This window comes from Pelodiscus sinensis, chromosome 10 (genome assembly GCF_052426305.1).
Source record: "Pelodiscus sinensis isolate ZL-2025 chromosome 10, ASM5242630v1, whole genome shotgun sequence".
Taxonomy (NCBI): domain Eukaryota; kingdom Metazoa; phylum Chordata; order Testudines; family Trionychidae; genus Pelodiscus; species Pelodiscus sinensis.
Window position 1 is genome coordinate 82,222 of NC_143061.1, and position 11,056 is coordinate 93,277.

Here is an 11,056-nt window from a genome sequence, read left to right on the forward strand (position 1 = left end):
CAGACACCCAACTGCCCAGCAGGCTTGTGTGGGACAGGCAGATGCTGCTGCTGCCTTACAAAGTGCAGCGGGGCAGCGTGAGGCAGGTTGGGGGGGGGCTGCCTCGGCTGCGTCCGGTTTGAAAACACTGAGGCTGTGTCTGCACTGGCGCCATCTCGCGCCAAAGCGGCCGCTCTTGCGCGGAAACTTGCTGCCTGTCTACACTGGCCGTGTGTGCTTGCGCAAGGAAACTGATGTTCTCCTGTGTACAACCAGGGCTCCTGGCGCAAGAACTAGGATGCTCCTGCTCAGGAAGAAGCCTCTTGCGCAAGAGCCCTTCCGGCACAGGCCAGTGCGGACAGGTAACAGGAATTTCTTGCGCAAGAAAGGCCGATGGTTAAAAGGGCCATCGGAGTTTATTACGCAAGAGAGCGTCCACACTGGCACGGATGCTCTTGCGTAAAAGCACATGCCAGTGCAGACGCTCTCTCAGAATCCTAGAACTATAGAGCTGGAAGAGACCTCAGAAGGTCATCAAGTCCAGCCCCCTGCGCTAGGCAGGACCAATCCCAACTAAATCAACCCGGCCAGGGCTGTGTCAAGCCGAGACAAACACCTCTAGGGATGGAGACTCCACTACCTCCCTAAGGAACCCATCCCAGTGTTTCCCCACCCGCCTAGGGAAATAGTTTTTCCTAATATCCAACCTGGACCTCTCCCACCGCAACTTGAGACCATTGGCTCCTTGTTCTGCCATCTGTCACCACTGAGAACAGCCTTTCTGCAGCCTCTTTGGAACCTCCCTTCTTGTGACAAGCTGACTTAGCTGATAAAAGCTGTCTTCCCACAGGTATCAGCTAACGCCTCCTCCCTCCTTGCTGCCTCTGACAGACAGCGGGTGAGAGGGGAGAATGCGTGTAATCAACAGGATTTACCAATAACTTGAGGCTTATTGGTTAATCGTGTAGTCGTCTGTACGTTGACATTCCTAGAGAAAACCACTAAATCTGGTGTGGTGAGCTTAGCCCCTAACCAGCCAGCAGCGAGCAATACCGCTGAGCTGATAAGTGCTGGGAACAGAACAGCTAAAAAGTCAGTGATAACATCTAACTCTAAAATGGTGAGCAATAAATTAAAACAGAAGCTCTTAAATATGAATAAACTGCAACACCCGTGCAAAAGAATATGAACAGAACACCAGGCATTTAGATTTATTTCCAAAGTAAAAGGTTTGTGTATTTCTAGGGTAAAACATACATAAAAACGTGATGTTAAACTCATGTAAGTGATTGCTGGAACATGGATTACAGCAGAGGTTCTCAACATTCGTGATACCACCACCCCCTAAAATGCTAAACGAATTTGTGTGGCCACCCACCCTCACTGCCCTGGGTCGCTTCCTCCCCCCCCCTTCTCACCAGACTCCTTGCCCTCCTGGGTTTCCTTCATGGCACGTGCAGTCCTTAACGCCCTCCCCCTCTGCAGGCTCCTTTCCCCCATCTCTTTCTCCTCTGTGCCTCTTTTCTGCTCCGCATCCCACTCTCCTGCTGCCTTGCCGCCTCCTGCAGCTGAGCCACACTCCTGAAGTCCCATGGCCCCGGCCACGCTGTGCGGCTTGCTGGCAGCTGCCTTCCGCCACCCTGCCGCTCTTCACAGCCTGGGGGAGAGGGGTCACAAGTGAAAAACCCAATCCAGCTGCAACCCCCCCCCCCAAGTTGCTCACGACCCCCCTGGGGCTTGCGACCCAGTTTGAGAAACGCTGGATTAGAGACTACAGTAAGAACTTCCAGTCCCCCTTAGCACTGGTGCCTGCAGGACTAATTTGCTAGGTGATGCTTAATTTATATCTAAGGCAATAATGCAATGAGCCTGTAAGACAGTACTCGAGCCAAATAAAGACACAAGGCGGAAAAAGCCTTAAGCATAAGTAGTAACTAAAAATAACCCTAGATAATACCGTCTTAAACACTAAAATGCTGTCATGACTGAAGGGGTGACAGGTAGCCACGGGATGCTAGTTCATAGCATCTGGAAATAAAAGAAAAACAACAACAAATGGTCTGGTAGCACTTTATAGACTAACAAACAATGTAGCTAGGATCATGAGCTTTCGTGGACTCGTGATACCATCTACATAAGAACATAGGGACGGCCGTACTGGGTCAGACCAAAGGTCCATCTAGCCCAATAGCCTGTCTGCCGACAGTGGCCAGCACCAGGTGCCCCGGAGAGGGTGGACCAAAGACAATGATCAAGCGATTTGTCTCCTGCCATCCTTCTCCAGCCCCTGATCAACAGAGGCCGGGGACACCATTTCTATCCTGTGGCTAATAGCCTTTTATGGACCTGACCTCCATGAAATTATCTAGCTTCTCTTTAAACTCTGTTATAGTCCCAGCCTTCACAGCCTCCTCTGGCAAGGAGTTCCACAGGTTGACTACGCGCTGCATGAAACACTTTATTAGTTTTGAACCTGCTACCCGTTAATTTCATTTGGTGTCCTCTAGTTCTTCTATTATGGGAACTAATAAATAACTTTTCTTTATCTGCCCTCTCCACACCACTCATGATTTTATAGACCTCTATCATATCCCCCCCCAGTCTCCTCTTTTCTAGTGATAGAAATGTAGCTGTTAGTCTGGGGTAGTTGAAGCAAAATGCAGGACAATGTAGCACTTTAAAGACTAACAAGATGGTTTATTAGATGATGAGCTTTCGTGGGCCAGACCCACTTCCTCAGATCTGAGGAAGTGGGTCTGGCCCACGAAAGCTCATATCTAATAAACCATCTTGTTAGTCTTTAAAGTGCTACATTGTCCTGCATTTTGCTTCCTCTTTTCTAAACTGAAAAGTCCCAGTCGCTTTAACCTCTCTTCATATAGGACCCGTTCCAAACCCCTAATCATTTTAGTTGCCCTTTTCTGGACCCTTTCCAAGGCCAAAATATCTTTTTTGAGGTGAGGAGACCACATCTGTACACAGTATTCAAGATGTCGGCGTACCATAGTTTTATACAGGGCCAGTAAGATATTCTGGGTCTTATTTTCTATCCCTTTCCTAATAATTCCTAGCATCCTATTTACCTTCTTGACCGCCGCTGCACACTGTGTGGAAGTTTTCAAAGACCTGTCCACAATAACTCCAAGATTTCTTTCCTGATTTGTCATAGCCAAAGTAGCCCCCGTCATTCTGTACGTATAGTTGGGGTTATTTTCCCGATGTGCATTACTTTACACTTATCCACATGAAATTTCATTTGCCATTTTGTTGCCCAATCACTCCGTTTGGTGAGATCTTTTTGGAGTCCCTCACAGTTTGCTTCTGTCTTGACTATCCTAAACAGTTTGGTATCATCTGCAAACTTTACCACCTCACTCCTTACCCCTTTCTCCAGATCATTTATGAATAAGTTGAAAAGGATTGGTCCCAGGACTGACCCTTGGGGGACACCACTAGTTACCCCTCTCCATTCTGAAAATTTACCATTTCTTCCTACCCTTTGTTTCCTGCCTTTTAACCAGTTCTCAGTCCAAGAAAGGACCTTCCCTCTTCTCCCATGGCCATGGAATTGACACAAGAGCCTTTGGTGAGGAACCTTGTGAGGAACCTCAGGAGGCGGGAAGGGCTCGAGACGCCTCCTGGGCATGCGTGGCTCAACAGGGGAAACTGCTATACAAAGCTCTGATCTGAGGCTCAGGGCGACCCTTCACCTACAGTGGAGCACCCACTGGGACACTACGCGAAGAACTACTACTGGATCCCCCTTGTCTGCATGTTTGTTAACCCCTTCAGAGAACACTAATAGATTAATAAGACATGATTTCCCTTTACAGAAACCATGTTGACTTTTGTCCAACAAACTATGTTCGTCTACATGCCTCACAATTTTATTCTTTACTATTGTTTCAACTAACTTGCCTGCTACCCAACTCAGACCTGATGGTCTAGCCAGCCTCAGAACCATACTTCCCTTGGGATCTGGCTGTGACGTTACCTTGATAAGGCATATTTACTCTGCTATTTCCAACCCAATAGCAACAGAAATGAAATCCAGGACCCCTACCAGCATATCCCCTTCAAACCCTCCCCATCCAAATCCCCAGCCCGCGCTGACCGCAAGGCAAGCAGGGACGTTAGGCAGCCATGAAGTGGATAGTCCTGGAAGCGCACAAAATACTGTCGGTTCCATGACTATTCGATAGTCTCCTGAGGTGGGGCCGGCAGCCAGTGCGCTCCCAGCCCCCACTCCCAGGAAGCCCCCCCACCCCCAGCACGGACTGCTTCCTTTGACACTACCCCGGCATCTCACGCAGCTGCCTCCGTCCGCAGTGAGCCCTGACGACCCCCACCCCGCCTGCCACTGCTGCCTCCCATAGCTGGCACGTGTGGGGAGCTGGCTTGAAACTTCATGCAGGTACCGGCTCCATCTGCCCCCCTCACCCTCCGCACCACGCCTCTCTATCAGCAGTAAAATGGGGGGAATGGGAGCCAGTGCCATGGAGAGCCACCTGTGCCCCCGCCCCTCCCTCCTGTGCTCACGCCCCTGCCCCTTCCTGCGGCTGGGCAGGAACTGGGCAGTGAGCGCTCCCCCGCCCGGAGGCTAGCGGCTGTGCTGGAACCTGGGGCGGTGAGTGGCTATCCCCCCCCACCCCGCACCATAAACATACCCCAGCAAATATACCCCCGGCACAGAAAAGTCTTGTATGCTCTGCGCGTTATATTCGTGTGCGGGGTATAAAAGAGGTTTTTTTACTCAAATAGAAAAAACTGTAGGGTATATTCGGGTGCGGGATATATTCGCTAAATTACGGTCGTTGATTCAGCTCCACTGAACATCCCTAGCGTCACCCGCCGATACTCCACTGTCCATGCCGCAGGCCTGGCCGGCTGCACCCCTCCCGCCCACCAGCTATTCCTGCCTGGCCTTCCTGAGCAAAATCCTCCTGCTGTAACTCCTTCAGCTAAAGCCTGAGGCACCACGGCCTCTGGAGCAGAAACCCTAAATCCACAAACCCTCTATAGTCTGATTAGCCCGTGGGCTTCTGGTACGCCGGGGGGCCCTCCCCGCCCAGCCTGGGCAACAGGGGACTCTAGCGTCAGCTCTAACGTCCCCCCCACCCCGTGCCCATTTCTCAGCCGGGCCAGAGCCCCCCCATGCCCATTTCTAGAGGGCCTCTCCCGCCATTGCTGCCACCTACCCGGGGCGACGGAGCAGGAAGGGAAGTCGGCGAGGATGGCGTGAAACTGGAGCAGCGTGTAGAGCCTGCCCAGACGCACGTTTCCCATCACCTGGCTCCTGCTGAGGGGCGAGTGGATTCAGCCCTGGACAAGCAGAAAAAGAAGGAGCCGGGGGAGCCGCATCACTGACCCTGCGAGGCTGAGCTGTGACCTACCCGCTGCCCTGCCCGCCAGCTCCGCCCCACGAGCAGAGAAGCGAGCAGGGCAGGGAGGTGATGCAGCGTCCATGAGACTGAGATTGGAGACTGCAGCCTGCTTCAGGGGCCACATTTTGAAAAGCTGTTGGAAACTTAGAGACGGGGCAGCAAAGAGCAAAAAGTCTGGAGGGCTGCAGAGAAAGTCCTTCTCCTCTGCTCTTGAGCGCCGTGTGGTTGGCTTGTACAAGGAAAGCTGAGAGGTGACGTTACTCAGGCGTCTAAGGGCCTTTCCGGAGAGAACATGTCGGGTACCAAAGGGCCGGTTCACGGTGCAGAGAAAGGCAGGACAAGAGCCAGCGGCTGGAAGGTGAAACCAGACACGTTCCTCTTGGACATAGGGCACCAATACTTCACAGGGAGGATGATTCACCACTGGCACAAACTACCAAAGCAAGTGACGGGTTCTTCATTTCTTGGTGTCTGCTACTGGACATCATCTGAAGTTTTCTGACAAGCTCTAAATAACCTGTCCTAAGTCTCCCTCAAAAAAAGGAAAAATTCCTTGTTTGCTCCTAAAAGAAAGTTAACTCTCTATATGACGCTCTTCCATTCTCACACGCCACAGGAGAGGGGAGGTGAAAGGGCGGGGGTGGGGGAAAAGCCCCAAGGCTCCCTGCCGGATCCAGCTTGCAAGGAAGAAGCGGAGCTAGAATCGGCTCCGCACACTGCCGCTTCCCTTCCTCCTCCCCCTCCCACAGCAGGGCATGGACCCGCTTCCTGGAGGATTTTCCTGCTACTCCCATTTGCCAATATCCTGCCAATGGGAGCAGCGGGAGGCTGATCCAGGCCATGGTGCTGGCAGCACTATGAAAGAAGTTAGTGGCCCCTCACTCTCCCAGGCTGAGACCCCACGCCCCCAGCCTGTTCACACACACCCTCCACTGAGACCCCTCACACCCAGCCTGCTCCTACACCTCACCCCTGTCCAGACACCCCACCCCCAGCCCGCTCCCCCACCTTCCCTCGCGCCCCCTCCTCCCCCGGGCCAGACACCCCACCCCCAGCCCGCTCCCCCACCTTCCCTCGCGCCCCCTCCTCCCCCGGGGCAGACACTCCTCCCCCAGCCCGCTCCCCCACCTTCCCTCGCGCCCCCTCCTCCCCGGGCCAGACACCCCTCCCCCAGCCCGCTCCCCCACCTTCCCTCGCGCCCCCTCCTCCCCCGGGCCAGACACCCCTCCCCCAGCCCGCTCCCCCACATTCCCTCGCGCCCCCTCCCCCCCCGGGCCAGACACCCCTCCCCCACCTTCCCTCGCGCCCCCTCCTCCCCCGGGCCAGACACCCCTCCCCCAGCCCGCTCCCCCACCTTCCCTCGCGCCCCCTCCTCCCCCAGGCCAGACACCCCTCCCCCAGCCCTCTCACCCACCTTCCCTCGCGCCCCCTCCTCCCCCAGGCCAGACACCCCTCCCCCAGCCCTCTCACCCACCTTCCCTCGCGCCCCCTCCTTCCCCGGGCCAGACACCAACAAGGGGCGGGCTGGGGGCGGGGAGCTTCGCACTCGGACCCAGGATTCGCTCGCGCCCCCGCGCGCTCCTCGGACCTTCCTGTCATGGCGGCGCCGGCCGCCCAGTCAGACAACGCCCCCCTGCGACAGCCCATTGGCCGAACCAGAGGCAGGATCCCCTTTGCTGACAGCCCATTGGGCGACACTATCCTCAGCCAAGGCTGTCTTCCGAAAGCCGATTGGCTGGCACACAGCCAGGAAACACCCCTAAGTCACAGACAATTCCAGGACAGAGCAGTCCATTATGATCCACCCCGGACAGCCTATTGGTCGAGAGCAGTGGCAGGTCGTTCCCCCTAGTCACACCGCATTCGCAGACAGAGCTGTCCGTTAAGATGCAGCCGGGTCAGCCTATTGGGTGCCTCTGAACACGCCCCTTAGTCACAGGCCATTCGCGGACAGAAGAGTCTGTTATAATCCACCCCGGACAATCTATTGGCCGCCAGCAGCCCCAGAACACGCCTTTAGTCACCGCCCATTGGCGCACGGAGCAGTCCGTTAAGAGTCACCTCGGACAGCCTCAGATTGGGCGCCACAGATTCCGAACACGCCCTTTACTCTCAGCCCATTCGCGGACAGAACAGTCTGTTACGATCAGTCTGGGACAGTCTCTCGGCCAGCCTTAGTGTAGGGATAACATAGTCAAGTATGAAACATGATTCCCCAAGTGGAAGTGACTCCCCAGAATTTGTTCCCCACAACTAAAAGTCTAAGGAGTAGAAGTTTGTTAAGTAGAAGAAGCATAGAAGTGTTTAGATTTATTCTTGTGAAAGTGTTTAGATTTAGTGTTATCAAGCTTGATAAGTGTTTAGATTTATTATTATTATTTGTTAGGATTGTTTAATTATAAATCTAAACATTTTTGCCTCTCTAGAATATAATTTGTTAGGAATGTAATATTAGGTCATGTAACTTCAAACTGTTAAAAATATACTACTATGTAGCCAGAAACAGCTCCCCTCTCTGTGCGCCAGGGCACGCTCAAACTTACTGTTACACAATTGACAACCGTTCTCTTCAAAGCATTGTGAAGCACTTAACCCTAATCGCACAGTGAAGCATTGTAACTATAACAGTAACTAACTCAGCACTCAGAGAGAGAATGTTTTAAGAAATGCCACCCAGAAACGTTTGTAACTACAACTCTTGTATTATTATACTGTATGGGAAACATTCATTAGGGAATGTACGTAAGAGAGAGTGTGCTTGGACGATGAATGAATGGTTCTGAGAGGTGCCAGCCTGAGAATGCAGCAACAAAGGGCTGAAGAAGGCATCAGGTGCCAGTGCAACCAAAAGGTGTCAAGTGGAGAAAACCAAGTACTGGAGATCCACCCGATGAGATCACTGACGAGCACCTGGCAGCCACCCTGGACATCTGCATGATGCAGCAATTCCCATAGACTGGCATAGGAAGAAATTCCTATAAGAACTGGACTAAAAGACTATGGAGTCAGAGTCCAAGGTTCTGCTGCCAGCCCATCAGGAGCTTGAGATGCGCATCTGATCAGGACTGCGCTCCCCACTCCCATCACTTGTGTACAGAATACCTGGCCAGTATTCTGTCACAAGCAACTTCCAGGCTGGTAACTATAACAAATACACAGAACTTGAATGAATGGATGAATGATTGACTGAATATTTATCTATATAAGTGTATAAGGGTTAAGCAGTGATAGGACTAAGTAGCTAAACAACGTTGTTTGCTTCTATCTTTTCTTTATTCTTTATCTTTACAATAAATGTGGCTTTTTGCCTTATCCCCCTCATAAGATCCTGCTTGCTTTTATTGGTACAACATTTGCATTAGGACACGCCCCTGAGTCACGCTCCATTGGCGGACAGAGCAGTCCGTTAAGATCCACCAGAGACAGCCTTTTGGCCGACAGCAGTGTCAGAATGCGCCCCTTAGTCACACCCCATTCGCGGACAGAGCAGTCCGTTAAGATCATTCCCAGGTCAGCTTATTGGTCGCCTCAGATAAAGGACGCGCCCTTTAATCACAGCCCATTTGCTGACAGAGCAGTCCGTTAAGATTGACTGGTTGGAGCTGGGCAGGAGCACCGGCCACGGCGCAGTTTAGGGGGCGGGGCTGCGGCTGGTCCTGCGGGTGACGGGCAGGAGTGTCCGGCCGGGCTGAAGCGCAGCCTGGGCCCCACTGGGGAGCGAGAGGCACGTGCCAGGTCCAGGGCAGGGGATGAGGTGATTGCAGAGGAGGAAACTGAGGCATGGGGGGGAGAGCCCGAGAGTGGCGCCAGAACCCCCCCCAGAAGCGCGACCAGAGAGCGACACCAGAGACACCCCCAGCTGGGCAACCGGACAGCGGCGACAGATACCGCCCCCCCCCCAACAGCATCACCCTAGAGGGGCGCCAGAGACCCCCCCCGCAGATAGGAGACCGGAGAGCGGCACCAGAGACCCCCCCAAGCAACGCGATCCGGGAGCAGCGCGACTGGAGAGCGACGCTAGAGACCCCGCCCAGCAGCATCACCCGAAAGCGGCGCCAGAGACCCCTCCCAGCAGCATGAGCTGAAAGTGGTGACAGAGACCCCACCCCCAAGGAGCGCGACCCGAGAGCGGCGCCGGAGACCCCCCCAGCAGCATTACCCGAGAGTGGAGACAGAAACCCCACCCCTAGCACAGCTACCGGAGAGCGGCGCCAGAGACCTCCCCGAGCAGCATCACCCGAGAGCGGCGCCAGAGACCCCCCCCCCACAGCAGCGCGACCCAAGAGTGGCCCCAGAGACCCCCCCCAGCAGCGCCACTGGAGAGCGGCCCTAGAGACCTCCCCCGAGCAGCGAAACCCGAGAGCGGTGCCGGAGACCCCCCTCGGCAGCATCACCCGAGAGAGGCGCCAGAGACACCCTCCATCAGAACAACCCGAGAGCAGCGCCAGAGACCCCCCAGCAGCATGACCCGAGAGCGAAGCAAGAGACCCCCCCCAGCAGCAAAATCCGAGAGCAGCGCGAAAGAACCCCCCCGGCATTGCGACCCGAGGGCGGCACCAGAGACCCCCCCCAGCAGCAAGTCCCGAGGGCGGCGCCAGAGACCCCCCCCAGCAGCAAGACCTGAGAGCAGTACCAGAGACCCCCCCAGTAGCGCGACCAGAGAGCAGCACCAGAGACCCCCCCAAGCAACGCGATCCGAGAGCAGAGCCAGAGACCCCCCCCCAGCAGCATGACTGGAGAGCGACGTTAGAGACCCCGCCCAGCAGCATCACCCGAAAGCGGCGCCAGAGACCCCTCCCAGCAGCATGAGCTGAAAGTGGCGACAGAGACCCCACCCCCAAGGAGCGCGACCCGAGAGCGGCGCCGGAGACCCCCCCAGAAGCATTACCCGAGAGTGGAGACAGAAACCCCACCCCCAGCACCGCTACCGGAGAGCGGCACCAGAGACCTCCCCGAGCAGCATCACCCGAGAGCGGCGCCAGAGACCTCCCCGAGCAGCATCACCCGAGAGCGGTGCCAGAGACCCCCCCCCCCGCACAGCAGCGCGACTCGAGAGCGGCCCCAGACACCCACCCAGCAGCAAAACCCGAGAGAGGTGCCAGAGACCCCCCGCAGCAGCAAGACCCAAGAGCGGCACCACAGACCCGCCCCCAGCAGTGCGACCCGAGAGTGGCGCCAGAGCCCCCCCCAGCAGCATCACCGGAGAACGGCGACAGAGATCTCCCCCCCCCCAGCAGCACGACCTGAGAGGGGAGCCAGAGACCCCCCCCAATAGTGCGACCGGAGAGCCGACAGATACCGCCCCCCCAGCAGCATCACCCGAGAGTGGCGCCAGAACCCCCCCTCCAGCAGCGCGACCAGAGAACGACGCCAGAGACACCCCCAGCTGGGCAACCGGAGAGCGGCGACAGATACCGCCCCCCCCCCCCAACAGCATCACCGGAGAGCGGCACCAGAGACCGGCGCCAGAGACCCCCCCCCAGATAGGAGACCGGAGAGCGGCACCAGAGACCCCCCCAAGCAACGCGATCCGAGAGCAGAGCCAGAGACCCCTGTAGCCAGACACAAACCCCATCTTGTTTTTCCACAAACCCCATCTTGTTTCCCCCCCCCCCAGAGAGCAAGAGAAAGGCAGTCAGCCTTTGATGCCCTGGGAACACAGGTGTGCTGCTTGTCCCTGACTCTACCATAAA

General features: G+C 55.6%; 1 long non-coding RNA gene across 1 annotated transcript; it reads right to left on the minus strand.

Moving 5' to 3' along the window:
• Window positions 1-665: 665 nt before the first annotated feature.
• LOC142824238 (uncharacterized) lies at window positions 666-7,562 on the minus strand. Its single transcript, XR_016350324.1, has 3 exons — window positions 6,838-7,562; window positions 5,178-5,301; window positions 666-1,636 (listed from the first exon to the last, which is right to left on the minus strand). It is a non-coding gene; the product is annotated as an uncharacterized LOC142824238 (long non-coding RNA).
• Window positions 7,563-11,056: the final 3,494 nt, after the last annotated feature.